Genomic DNA, 12,212 nt, shown 5'->3' on the forward strand with positions numbered 1-12,212 from the left:
CCACAACTAAGGAGCACACATGTCGCAACTAAGGAGCCCGCGAGCAGCAACTAAGACCTGGCACAACCAAAAATAAAAAAAAATTTAATTTAAAAAATATATGGAGGTTCTATGATCATTAACAGTAGCATCAATTCTCATCAGAATTGATGGCGCACAGTCATCCTGCTGTGCTACATTTCCAACCTGTCCCTGCAATGAAAACACGAGTATCTTGGAAAACTAAGAAACTTTCAACTCAACAAGCTCTGAAATACGTTAAAAATCCTTGACTCTTCGACCATGTGAGGACACAACGAGAAGTCTGCAACTTGGAAGGGGACCCTCACCCGACCATACTTGCACCCTGATCACGGACTTCCAGCCTCCAGAACAGTGAGAAATAAATTTCTGTTGTTTATAAGCTTCTAAAAAAATCTTGATAATAGTCCAGGAAATACAATGTGCTAATGGCTACATTTTCAAAACATACACTTAAAAAGGGGGTGCAAAAGGTTATAAACATCTTACAGACTCATAGTGTAAAGCTGGAAGACAGAGCTGTGCAGAGGGGTTCACGAGGGAGATGCAACATAAGCAAGGAATTTCAAACTAACCAAATAAAGAACTGGAAGTTTTCAAAAATTCCTGAAATGTGGGGGGCGTGAAAATTGCAAATCAAGGAGAACCTAGGCATAAAAACATGACTATAAATGATTATTTAGCTAATAATTCTTTCTATCAGGTTAGAGAATCGTACTAATGACCATTCTTATGGCTTCTTTTGGTGTAATTATTTGAAACATAAAATAGAATGGTAAGGTCACCTCCAACAAGGCTTTGGAACACAGACACGTTACCATCTTTGAAGTGATGTTTACTGAAATACAACTATTGAAACTGGGTATGAGACAAGGAGAAATGACAACAGACTAAGCAGCTGCTGAACTGCTCTGTCTTATGTTGCAGCAAAAAGTAGTTCCAACATTTCTGTCAACTTATAAATTACAAAGAAACCATGAAAACATAGCATGCAGCAGTAAGAAAGAGCCGGGGACTTCCTTGGTGGCACAGTGGTTGAGAACCCGCCTGCCAATGCAGGGGACACAGGTTCGAGCCCTGGTCCGGGAAGATCCCACATGCCACGGAGCAACTAAGCCTGTGCGCCACAACTACTAAGCCTGGGCTCAGAGCCAGCGAGCCACAGCTACTGAGCCCACGTGCCACAACTACTGAAGCCCATGCCCCTAGAGCCCGTGCTCCGCAACAAGAGAAGCCACCACAATGAGAAGCCCGTGTGCTGCAACAAAGAGTAGCCCTTGCTCGCCACAACTAGAGAGAGCCTGCGCACAGCAAGGAAGACCCAATGCAGCCATAAATTAACTAATTAATTAATTTTTAAAAAATGAGACCAACTTTTTTTCAGCAAAAGTGTCGAGTAGAGTGTAAGACAGATTCACAAATAGGTTCTTCAATAAGAAGCTATTCACAAACAAGGGAAGAACCTTTATGTGCACACAGTGAAAAACATTAATTCATATATCTGAACCTTTTATCTATTTTCATATATATGGAAAGTGATCATATTGGTACTAGCATTGACAAATATAAGGTACACTTTTAACATTATGAAAGCACAGACCAAAACCTAGAAGTATCAATGAATCAAAGCATTGTGAATACCAAGAGGCACATAGCAAGTTACATGTTTAGAACAGTCCAACAGGCTTATCACTCATAAATGGAACAAAGTAATCTCTACATATAACACAACCACACACTAAAGTATACGGCCCAGCCTAAGGTGCTTAGAAAGGATGTTGGTAAATCCATAAACATAAAGAGATGGGTATGAAAATGACAAGGCAACTAGAAAGAATGAGGTGCAAAAAGTCTGGGAAAATGAATATTCTTTGGCCCAAGAAAGACTACAATAATCTATAAAAACATGTAAACTTCTTAAGCATGACAAAAGAGTCAACAATTCATCTATAAGTTCCCTACTATTTCCTTGAGAACTATCTTTAAAAGAAAATCAAGTACTCAGTGTTACTTTTCACCTAAAATAAAACAAAGTATAGTTAATCAAAGCAGGCATTTGCAGATGTGTGATAGTTGAAAAGACAGGTTTGCTGGATTTTTGAAACATTCATTGGAACATCAAGAAAATCAACAGGCTAGGAAGTATGTCAGATTAAAAAACAAAGGCAAGAAAAACCTCTGGTTTCTTCCCCATAGCTTAATCTTTACCATTTCACCTAGTCCCATGTACAACCTCCTGCCTACATTTGAGAGCCTGAATTTCAATGCTTTTCTCACTACCAAACCAGAAATAACATCAATATTGTCAATCACCCTACTCATACTTCTCTCATAAGATTTCACTAAACCCAGACGCTTCTCCACCTGAAGCTGTTAAGACCCCTGCTCATCCACTGATCAAAGCTCCCTCTGGATCTCCACTTTGAGACTGGGTAAGCCATCAGGCATGACTCCCATGTCATATTTACCTTGTATATTCATCTAACTTCTTCCCCAACATCCTATCAAGAGGCAGAGCCCATGCTTCCTCACCCCTTTCCACTGCCCAAGCTGGTTCATTCTTGCTAGTTCTAATATATATCTCCTAATTATACTGAGGTATTCCTAATTTTTGATCACTCTCTCTTTATTCTCCCAACTTTAAACATAAAGAGGCCTCTCTATATTGAAAAAATCTTTCCCTTGATTCTAATCACTAGTAAATCACGCCCAGAATCCAGAATGATTTCTTCTTTTTCAGGACTTATTTCATGTCTTTGATATTTCACTATTTCATGTACCTGTATCTTATCTTGGTATCTGAAAATAAGATAGTCTTCTTTTGTATTTCTCATAACAGCTTTCACTCACTTATTCATTCAACAGCTATTAAGTACCTGCTACATGCTAAATTCAGTCAGTCTAAAGTAATACAATGGAAGCTTTAAATTTACTGAGATTCTAGTATGTACAGAGCAAAATACCAGATACTGAGAACACATTCTATGACAAGGTCTCCTTTCCAAAGGTCTTAAAATGGAGATGGGAAGTTTTGATGCCTTAGAAAAAAAAACAAAACAAGTAACACTAATAAACGAATAAAATGGCACATATTTGGCTCAATCTAAATGAATGATACAGGGAATAAGGGCAGGAACCAAATGGAGAAATTCATGAGATCTGAAATAACTGCAACTATATCTATCCCCCTTTAATTTTTTTCTTCCAAACATGCTACTCTTCCCAACAACTTTCTTCCACACTCAATAATGTTATTAAGCGATGTAACAAATTTAAACATACCTAAAATAATGTTGCTAGACATAGTATGTGAAGAACATTTCATGTCGTTTGCAAATTTTGGTCTACCCCTAACTCCCAAACAAGGTGACCCCTTATAATCATTTTGGACTCTTCTTTCACTTCATTCTCAATATCCTACGTCCATATGCATTTCATTCAAAGTAGCCTTATCAACCTTGATACTTTAGGGCATTATCATCTACCAATGTATTCTTTCACAAATAAATTAATATAAAACTGTTTTCTTGCCATTTCCCCAATGAGGAAATCTACAATAGCTCCTTGTTGCCCATAATATCAATTATACTCTCCCCAGCTCAGCTTTCAAGATTCTACACAATCTACTTTACAGAAAAGACCTAGGTCACTTGGCAGAAGTATCTGTTCTTACCATCTCCCCATTTCTGGAGCCATATGTTCCTTTCAATTTTCAATTTCTCTTTTAGGTATTCTCATTCATCTTCCCACCCCTGTTTAAGAAAAAAGAAAGCATCTTGTGCTTTCCTCTATATTCTGTGCTACTGACTCCATTACCACCCATCTCTAAGGCTCTGCAGCTTCACTGTCTCTCTAAAATAATCTCCCTTACTTCACCAACTACTTCTCTGCCTAAAAGCACGCTTAAATTTACCCTATAAATTCTTGTGGACCAAAATATTTCCAGCAACTTCCTTCCTCTTATGGCCAAACTTTTCAAAAGAATAATCTGTAGTAATAAGCATATAGGCAAAATAACTGCCACCAAACTTAGAGAAATGGTTATTCTGAGAGTAAAAACAGTATGTAGTCATATAAGAAGAATGTGTAACTATCGCTAGAAGGAAATGGTTCCAAAATACTGCCTAGGAAACAAATTGAATCAAAGTGACCACAAGTACTACAAGTGTTTAAATGTAAAAAGAAAGATATAAAACAATTAACTGTACTGCAAATATACTGCCTAAATAATGTAGCAATATTTAGAAGTATTCATGGAGTCCAGAAAAAGAGAAATTTAACACCAAGAATATATCTCTGTGTGTATGCGTGTTTATTTCCAGGATGGTTTTGGAAAGAACAGTTACATATAACCAGTCAACAGGAATATTTCTAATTCCAAGCTCACGAAGCTACAGAACAGGGCCAGGAAGAAAAGCAGCACATTGATGGACAGGCCTTTATGTGAATCATGACCCATAACCCTCCCTTTCTGCCTGACCCGACTGCATTCAAACTTCTGAAAGGAGCTACATTTGTCAGGGTCTGAGAAAGTCCATAACTATCTTTTGCTTTTGAAAAGGTTCAGGGACCCACAGTTCACAACAAACATTCTAGTGTACTTCTCTATAATATTTCTCATTATAAATTTGCATTTTGGTTGCTATATCAGCATCTTACAATTTAGATAACTATAAGATGAAGTGGAAGAAGTGATCAAATCAAGTTATCTTACCTGAAACAGTGCTGACCACCCCCAACCTACCCAGAAATTCTATTCTTTTAACTTCTATAGCATCATGGTTTAAGTTCTTTGCTGTTCCTCACACAAGTTCTTCTGCATCCATCCTTCTACTATATATGTACCTTTATTTTGTAAGAGTTTTAGTACACCTCTATCAGTGGCTCTCAAAGTTTCGTCCAGGGACTTCTGAAGATCCCTGACACACTTTCCAGTGGGGTGCTCCATGAGGTCAAAAATACTTCCATTATAATACCTATTTTTTTCCACTCTCCTCTTATGAGTATATAGCGGCAAAATTGTAAAACACATTCTCACGAAATTTTTTATTTATAAAAGGGTTATATTTCATTAAAAATATGTTAACATGTAATGGGATTTGTTACTGATAAATAAATAAAAATTTAAATTTCTCAGTTTTAATTTCTAAAATGGTAAATATCGATATATATAACCAACAGAAGAGCTGTTAAGAGTCCTCAATATTTTTAAGAATAAAGGGGTCCCCAAGACCAGAAATTTTGAGAACCACTGAGCTAGATACATCTTAACTATATTTTGCATTCCCTCCCTTTTCTCCATTCAATTTCTTTCAATACAGGTGCCTGGGCCCAACTAACATAAAGAAATTAGTATAGACGTGTGTGCATGTGTGAGTTAGTAGACACACATGTACTGCCTAGCTCTGTCGGCTGAGATCACTAAGAAGCAAAGAAATCCAACACAACTAGCATCCAAAACTTAGTTTCTAAATACATTATCCAAACAAAAGGAAATGGAGCTCCTTGGAGAAGCAACTGATTTCAAAGCTGGGCAAAGAAAACTATACGATGACCTTGGAACATCTTGTGGTGCCAGAAACTAGAGTACATGTCAAAAGGACACAAGGGTCTGTCTGAAAGAGCTCCCAATAGGCAAAGCTGAAACAACTTGAGCAAAAAAAAAAAAATGATATTACCAGATTATAACTCAAAGAATAAGGCAATATCCATTCTGATATAAATGGAAATAATTTTTTTAAATGGAGAGAAGGGACAGCTACAATTAACATAAATATAGAAGGAATGAGGAAAATACAAATTCACATTTAGGCAAACACTACATTAATAACTACAACTGGCAGGATCCACCAATGGACGCTTAAATAGGTAGGAAAAAATTTCAGTAGAAATAGGATATTTAAGCAGATTCAAACTATTTCCTACAAGATATTTGCCAATTACAAAGAAGAAAAAAGTGACTTTAAGGGAAAAACTGGCAGATATGACGTTAACAAAGTACTGAGAGTGCAATATCACCTGTAATAAGACATACACCCACATTTTATAGTCCCTGATATGATACACTGAGAAGAGCACAACATTTCTGTGGATTTTGTCGAAAAATGAAAGCTTCAATCTAATCATAAGAAACATCAGGCAGGGACTTCCCTGGTGGTCCAGTGCCTAAGACTCCACACTCCCAATGCAGGGGGCCTGGGCTCAATCCCAGGTCAGGGAACTAGATCTGCATGCCACAACTAAGAGTTCACATGCCACAACTGAAGATCCCACATGCTGCAACTAAGACCCAGCACAGTCAAATAAATAAATATTTTAAAAAGAAAAAAAAAGAAAGAAAACATCAGGCAGCCGCAAATTAAGAGACATTCTACAAATAACTAACCAATACTCATCAACTATCAAGGTCATAAAAGATAAGCAAAGACTGAACAACTGTCATGGAATGGTGGAGACTCAAGAAGATACAACTAAATACAACATGGAATCCTGAACTGAATCCTGGAACAGAAAAGGGATATTAGTGGAAAAACAGATGAAATTCAACTAAGGTCTGTAGTTTATTTAATAGTATTTTACCAATATTAAGTTCCTGGTTTTGATAACTGTACTATGGTTGCATAAGCTTTGATATTAGAGGAAGCTGGGTGATGAGACTATGTGAACTCAGTACTACTTCTGCAACTTTCTCATAAATCTAAAATTATTTCATAATAAGTTTTAAAAAATTATTCTATAATTTTTCTAAACTAAAAATAGAGTTGCCACATGATCCGGCAATCCCACTGCTGGGTATATATCCAGAAAAAACTATAATTCAAAAAAATATATGCACCCCAATGTTCATAACAGCACTAAGTACAATGGCCAAGACATGGAAGCAACCTAAATGTCCATCAACAGATGAATGGATGAAGAAGATGTGGTACATATACACAATGGAATACTACTCAGCGATAAAAAAAGAACAGAATAATGCCATTTGCAGCAACATGGATGGACCTAGAGAACATCATACTAAGTGAAGTAAGTCAGAAAGAGAAAGACAAATATCATATGATATCACTTATATGTGGAATCTAAAATATGACACAAATGAACTTATTTACAAAACAGAATCAGAGACATAGGAAACAAACTTACAGTTACCAAAGGGGAAAGGGAGCAGAGGAGGGATAAATCAGGACTTTTGGATTGGCAGATACAAACTACTATATATAAAATAAACAACAAGATCCTACTGTATAGCACAGAGAAAAGAATATAGAAAAGAATGTGAAAAAGAATATGTACATATATATAAACACACACACATATATACATATATATGTATAACTGAATCACTTTGCTTTAAACCAGAAACTAACACAACATTGTAAATCAACTACTCTTCAATTAAAACAAAAAACCCAGGGGCTCCCCTGGTGGCGCAGTGGTTAAGAATCCACCTGCCAATGCAGGGGATGTGGGTTTGAGCCCTAGTCTGGGAAGATCCCACATGCCGCGGAACAACTAAGCCCGTGTGCCACAACTACTGAGCCTGCGCTCTAGAGCCCGCAAGCCGCAACTACTGAGCCCACGTGCCACAACTACTGAAGCCCACACACCTAGAGCCCGTGCCCCGCAACAAGAGAAGCCACTGCATTGAGAAGCCCACGCACCGCAATGAAGAGTAGCCCCTGCTCACCACAACTAGAGAAAGCCTGTGAGCAGCAATGAAAACCCAATGCAGCCAAAAATAAAATAAATAAATTTTTTAAAAACCCAGCATTTATATGGTGTTCTACAAATTTGTGATGCCTCCTCAGCATAGTAACTATAATTTATCTGACATTTACTATGTGCCAGGCACTGTTCTAGGTACTAAGGATACAAAGGTTGGGCATGCAGGGAGGGAGGGGGGTGCTCTTGGTCTCTATCCTGTATAATCTATTGCATTTAATCCTACAGTAAGACTATGAGGTTAGCATTTTCATCCCATTTTACAAATAAGAAAACTAAGGCTGAGAAAGGTTATTTGCCTAAGGGAAACAAAAATTTCCACCCAAGTCTTCCAAATCCAGCAACAGAGATCCTACTTACTGTTATCTGTGAATTATTTTTTATCCTCATGTTACCAATAAAGAAACTAAAACTTCACAGAGGTAAGTGTCTTACCCAAGCTATTGGATTTCAACCCTAGGACTTAAACCACGATTTCGTATCTCTTAATCTGGTGTTATTTCCATTACTATTGGGTTGGCCGAAAAGTTCCTTCAGTTTTTGTTTTTTTTTAATTTATTTATTTATGGCTGTGTTGGGTCTTCGTTTCTGTGCAAGGGCTTTCTCTAGTTGTGGCAAGCGGGGGCCACTCTTCATCGCGGTGCGCGGGCCTCTCACTACCGCAGCCTCTCTTCTTGCGGAGCACAGGCTCCAGACGCGCAGGCTCAGTAATTGTGGCTCACGGGCCCAGTTGCTCCGCAGCATGTGGGATCTTCCCAGACCAGGGCTCGAACCCGTGTCCCCTGCATTGGCAGGCAGATTCTCAACCACCACACCACCAGGGAAGCCCTCCTTCAGTTTTTAAGTGAAAATAAAAGACACATTTTTCATTTTCACCAAGGACTTTATTGAACAACGTATTCACTGTTTTGTTCCACTACCTTCTGCCATTTTTCAGGCAACTTCATAATTCCATGTTCCCAAAACTTTTTATCTTTTTGAGCAAAGAACTGTTCCAGGTGCCTTTTACGGTCTTCCAAGAAATTTTTTCCATTAAGAGAATTTTGTAAAGACCGAAATAAATGAAAATCTGAAGGTGCAATGTCTGGTGAATATGGAGGATGAATCAGAACTTCCCAGCCAAGCTGTAACAGTTTTTGCCTGGTCGTCAAAGAAACACGCAGTCTTGCATTAACCTGATGGAAGATAATGCGTTTTCTGTTGACTAATTCTGGATGCTTTTCGATGAGTGCTGCTTTCAGTTGGTCTAATTGGGAGCAGTACTCGTTGGAATGAATTGCTTGGTTTTCCGGAAGGAGCTCATAATAGAGGACTCCCTTCCAATCCCACCATATACACAACCTCACCTTCTTTGGATGAAGACCAGCCTTTGGTGTGGTTGGTGGAGGTTCACTTCGCTTGTCCCACAATCTCTTCCGTTCCACATTATTGTACAGTACCCACTTTTCATCGTGCATCACAATTTGCTTTAAAAACAGAACGTTTTCATTACGTTTAAGTAGAGAATCGTGGGACTTCCCTGGTGGCCCAGTGGTTAAGAATCCGCCTGCCGTATGTATAGCTGATTCACTTTGTTATAAAGCAGAAACTAACACACCATTGTAAAGCAATTATACTCCAATAAAGATGTTAAAAAAAAAAAAAAAAAGAATCTGGCTGCCAATGCAGGGGACATGAGTTCAATCCCTGGTCCAGGAAGATTCCACACACCTCGGAGCAACTAGGCCCGTGCACAACTACTGAGCCTGTGCTCTAGAACCCGAGAGCCACAACTACTGAGCCCGCGTGCCACTACTACTGAAGCCTGCATGCCTAGAGCCCGTGTTCCACAAGAGAAGCCACCACAATGAGAAGCAGGCGCACCACAACCAAGAGTAGCCCCCGCTCGCCACAACTTAGAGAAAGCCCGCCCCCAGCAACGAAGACCCAACGCAGCCAAAAATAAATTAGTTAATTTTTTTAAAATGCTTCCCAGGGCTTCCCTGGTGGTGCAGTGGTTGAGAGTCCGCCTGCCGATACAGGGGACACGGGTTCGTGCCCCGGTCCAGGAAGATCCCACATGCCACAGAGCGGCTGGGCCCGGGAGCCATGGCCGCTAAGCCTGCGCGTCCGGAGCCTGTGCTCCGCAACGTGAGAGGCCACAACAGTGAGAGGCCCACATACCACACACACACAAAAAAACCCAAAAAGCTTCCCCAAAAAAGTAGAGAATCGCATGCGGAAATACAGTCAAAAAGGTTTTTTTCACTTAACTTATGTGGAACCCAAATATCAAAGTGATTAACATAGCCAAGCTGGTGCAAATGATTTTCAAAGCTTAATTTGTATATATTGAGTATGTCGGCTATCTCCCTCTTGGTATAACATTGATTGTTTTCAATTAATGTCTTGATGTGATCACTATCAACTTCAACTGGTCTACCCGACCGAGAAGCATCGTCCAGGGAGAAATCTCCAGGAAACTTCGCAAACCACACGTTCAACCAGTCACAGCACCTTCCCCATTTGCATTTCAGTTGGGTTTTTACCTTTCTTGAAATAATAAAGCATAATACACCAAAAATGTTGCTTTTTTCCTTCCATCTCCAATATTAAAATGGCTACACAAAAATTCACCAATTTTGATATTTTTTTTAAAAAGCATACTGATATGACGGCTGTCACAATACAATCAAACAAAACTGTTTCGAATGAAGTTAAAGACAACTTAGTGCTACTAGACCATCTTACGGAAAAAAATGAATGAACCTTTTGGCCAACACAATATAACTGCTTCTTAAAAATCTAAATTAATCAAACTTATTCAAAAAGATTTTTACACAAACATATTTCATTTTCCCTTATATAAACTATAGTTAGGTTGCTGCCAAAATGTGGAAAGAACTTCTAGTGGTTCAAGAGAAAGGAAATAATTTAAAAAAAAATAAAGTGGACAAAATGTCAACAATATTTATTGAAGCGTTAAGACTTGAGTTTCAATCCCTTCTCTTCCAATTATTATTTGGTAAACTTGGCTTCCATAAGTAGCATGGAAAAATAAAAAAAGCATAGGTTGGGAGTTAAAAGAAATACAATCTAATCCCAAAGAGTGATACTAGCAGTGTGAGGCTAAACAACTAAAATTTAATCATTTGGAACTTTCTTCACCTATAAATGGAGGAAATATTCCTCACAGAACTTCTGTAGAGTTAAAAGAGATTATATAGGTAAAGCATCAACTATAGTACATAGCAATATATAGTTGATTTTTTGATGTTACTGATTATCATAATCATTTCCTCATCTGTTTATTAGTGGTATAATAATATCCAGCTTACACACATCAGAAAATCAAATGAGATTACATAAAAAGCACCCTGAAAACCTTCAAGTTCTGAATAAATATCTACGGTTATTAATTATTATTACACAACTGCAGATGTGTAATTGCTTAGATACATAGAAGATTACCAATTTCTACAGACATCTCCACTTAGACATCCTATTATCTAAAACTCAATACTGCTAAAAATAAAACCTTTTTTCACACCAGAACCTCCTTCCAAACTCCGTGCCTTTCTTTCTTCCCCGTGCCTTTCAATATGCTGTATTATATCCCAGTCTCCCATCTAAAGACGTCTTTTAATTTTCTTCTCCACTCCCAACCCAAGACCAAGTCCAGTTGTTTTCCTTTTTTCTCAATATCACGTACAAATCTGGAAATTATATTTCACATTTCCTACTCCAGATCATTTAAAAAGACATTAAATTGGGAATCTCATACACTACTAGAGGGAGAATAAATTGATCAACATTTGTGGACTATAAATTGGCCAGTATATAATCAAGAGTCTTAAGAAACCTATACTGAAGAAATAATCTCACATGACAACAATGCCTACATGTAACATCACAATATTCTTTACGATCATAAATAAAGTGCAAACAGTCTAATACCCAGTAAAGAAAGAGTGAGATAAATTACAATACAGCTATATGACATACAGTAATTAGAAATCTTACTTTTGATTAATATTAATGACATAGTGAGATGTTCATTGTTTGAGGTTAAATGATATAGATAAATATGTTGATAAATATATTTTTACAATTTTACACAAACACAAATACATATGCAGCACATTTTATATAAACACAACATATGCAGAAAACAAACAAAAAAAGGAAATACTAACAACAAAATGTTAGTGATTATCCTAGAGTAGTAAGATTACAGCAATTTTTATTATCTTCTTTATAGTTAAATTTTTACATTTTCTCAACAAACATGTGTTACTTTATAATCCTAAAAAGACATTAAGTCCAGTCTTAGTACAAATCCTTAGTATTAATCAAAGAAAAATCTATTCATTGTTATCTTAATGTATTAAGTTATTCTAAGAAATGAAACATTAAGCCAGCAACGTGAAACTGAAAACATTTCTATGGGTGAGTTGGAAAAAAGAAAAAGCCATCAAGTAAATCTTGAT

The 12,212-nt window shown here is 37.5% G+C and overlaps 1 protein-coding gene across 2 annotated transcripts in view; it reads right to left on the reverse strand.

The window, feature by feature from the left end:
* ZNF148 (zinc finger protein 148) overlaps positions 1-12,212 on the reverse strand; it is a 126,364-nt gene that overhangs the window by 51,992 nt on the left and 62,160 nt on the right. The window lies entirely within an intron of this gene.

Source organism: Neophocaena asiaeorientalis, unplaced genomic scaffold (genome assembly GCF_003031525.2).
Source record: "Neophocaena asiaeorientalis asiaeorientalis breed wild unplaced genomic scaffold, Neophocaena_asiaeorientalis_V1.1 scaffold423, whole genome shotgun sequence".
NCBI lineage: Eukaryota > Metazoa > Chordata > Mammalia > Artiodactyla > Phocoenidae > Neophocaena > Neophocaena asiaeorientalis.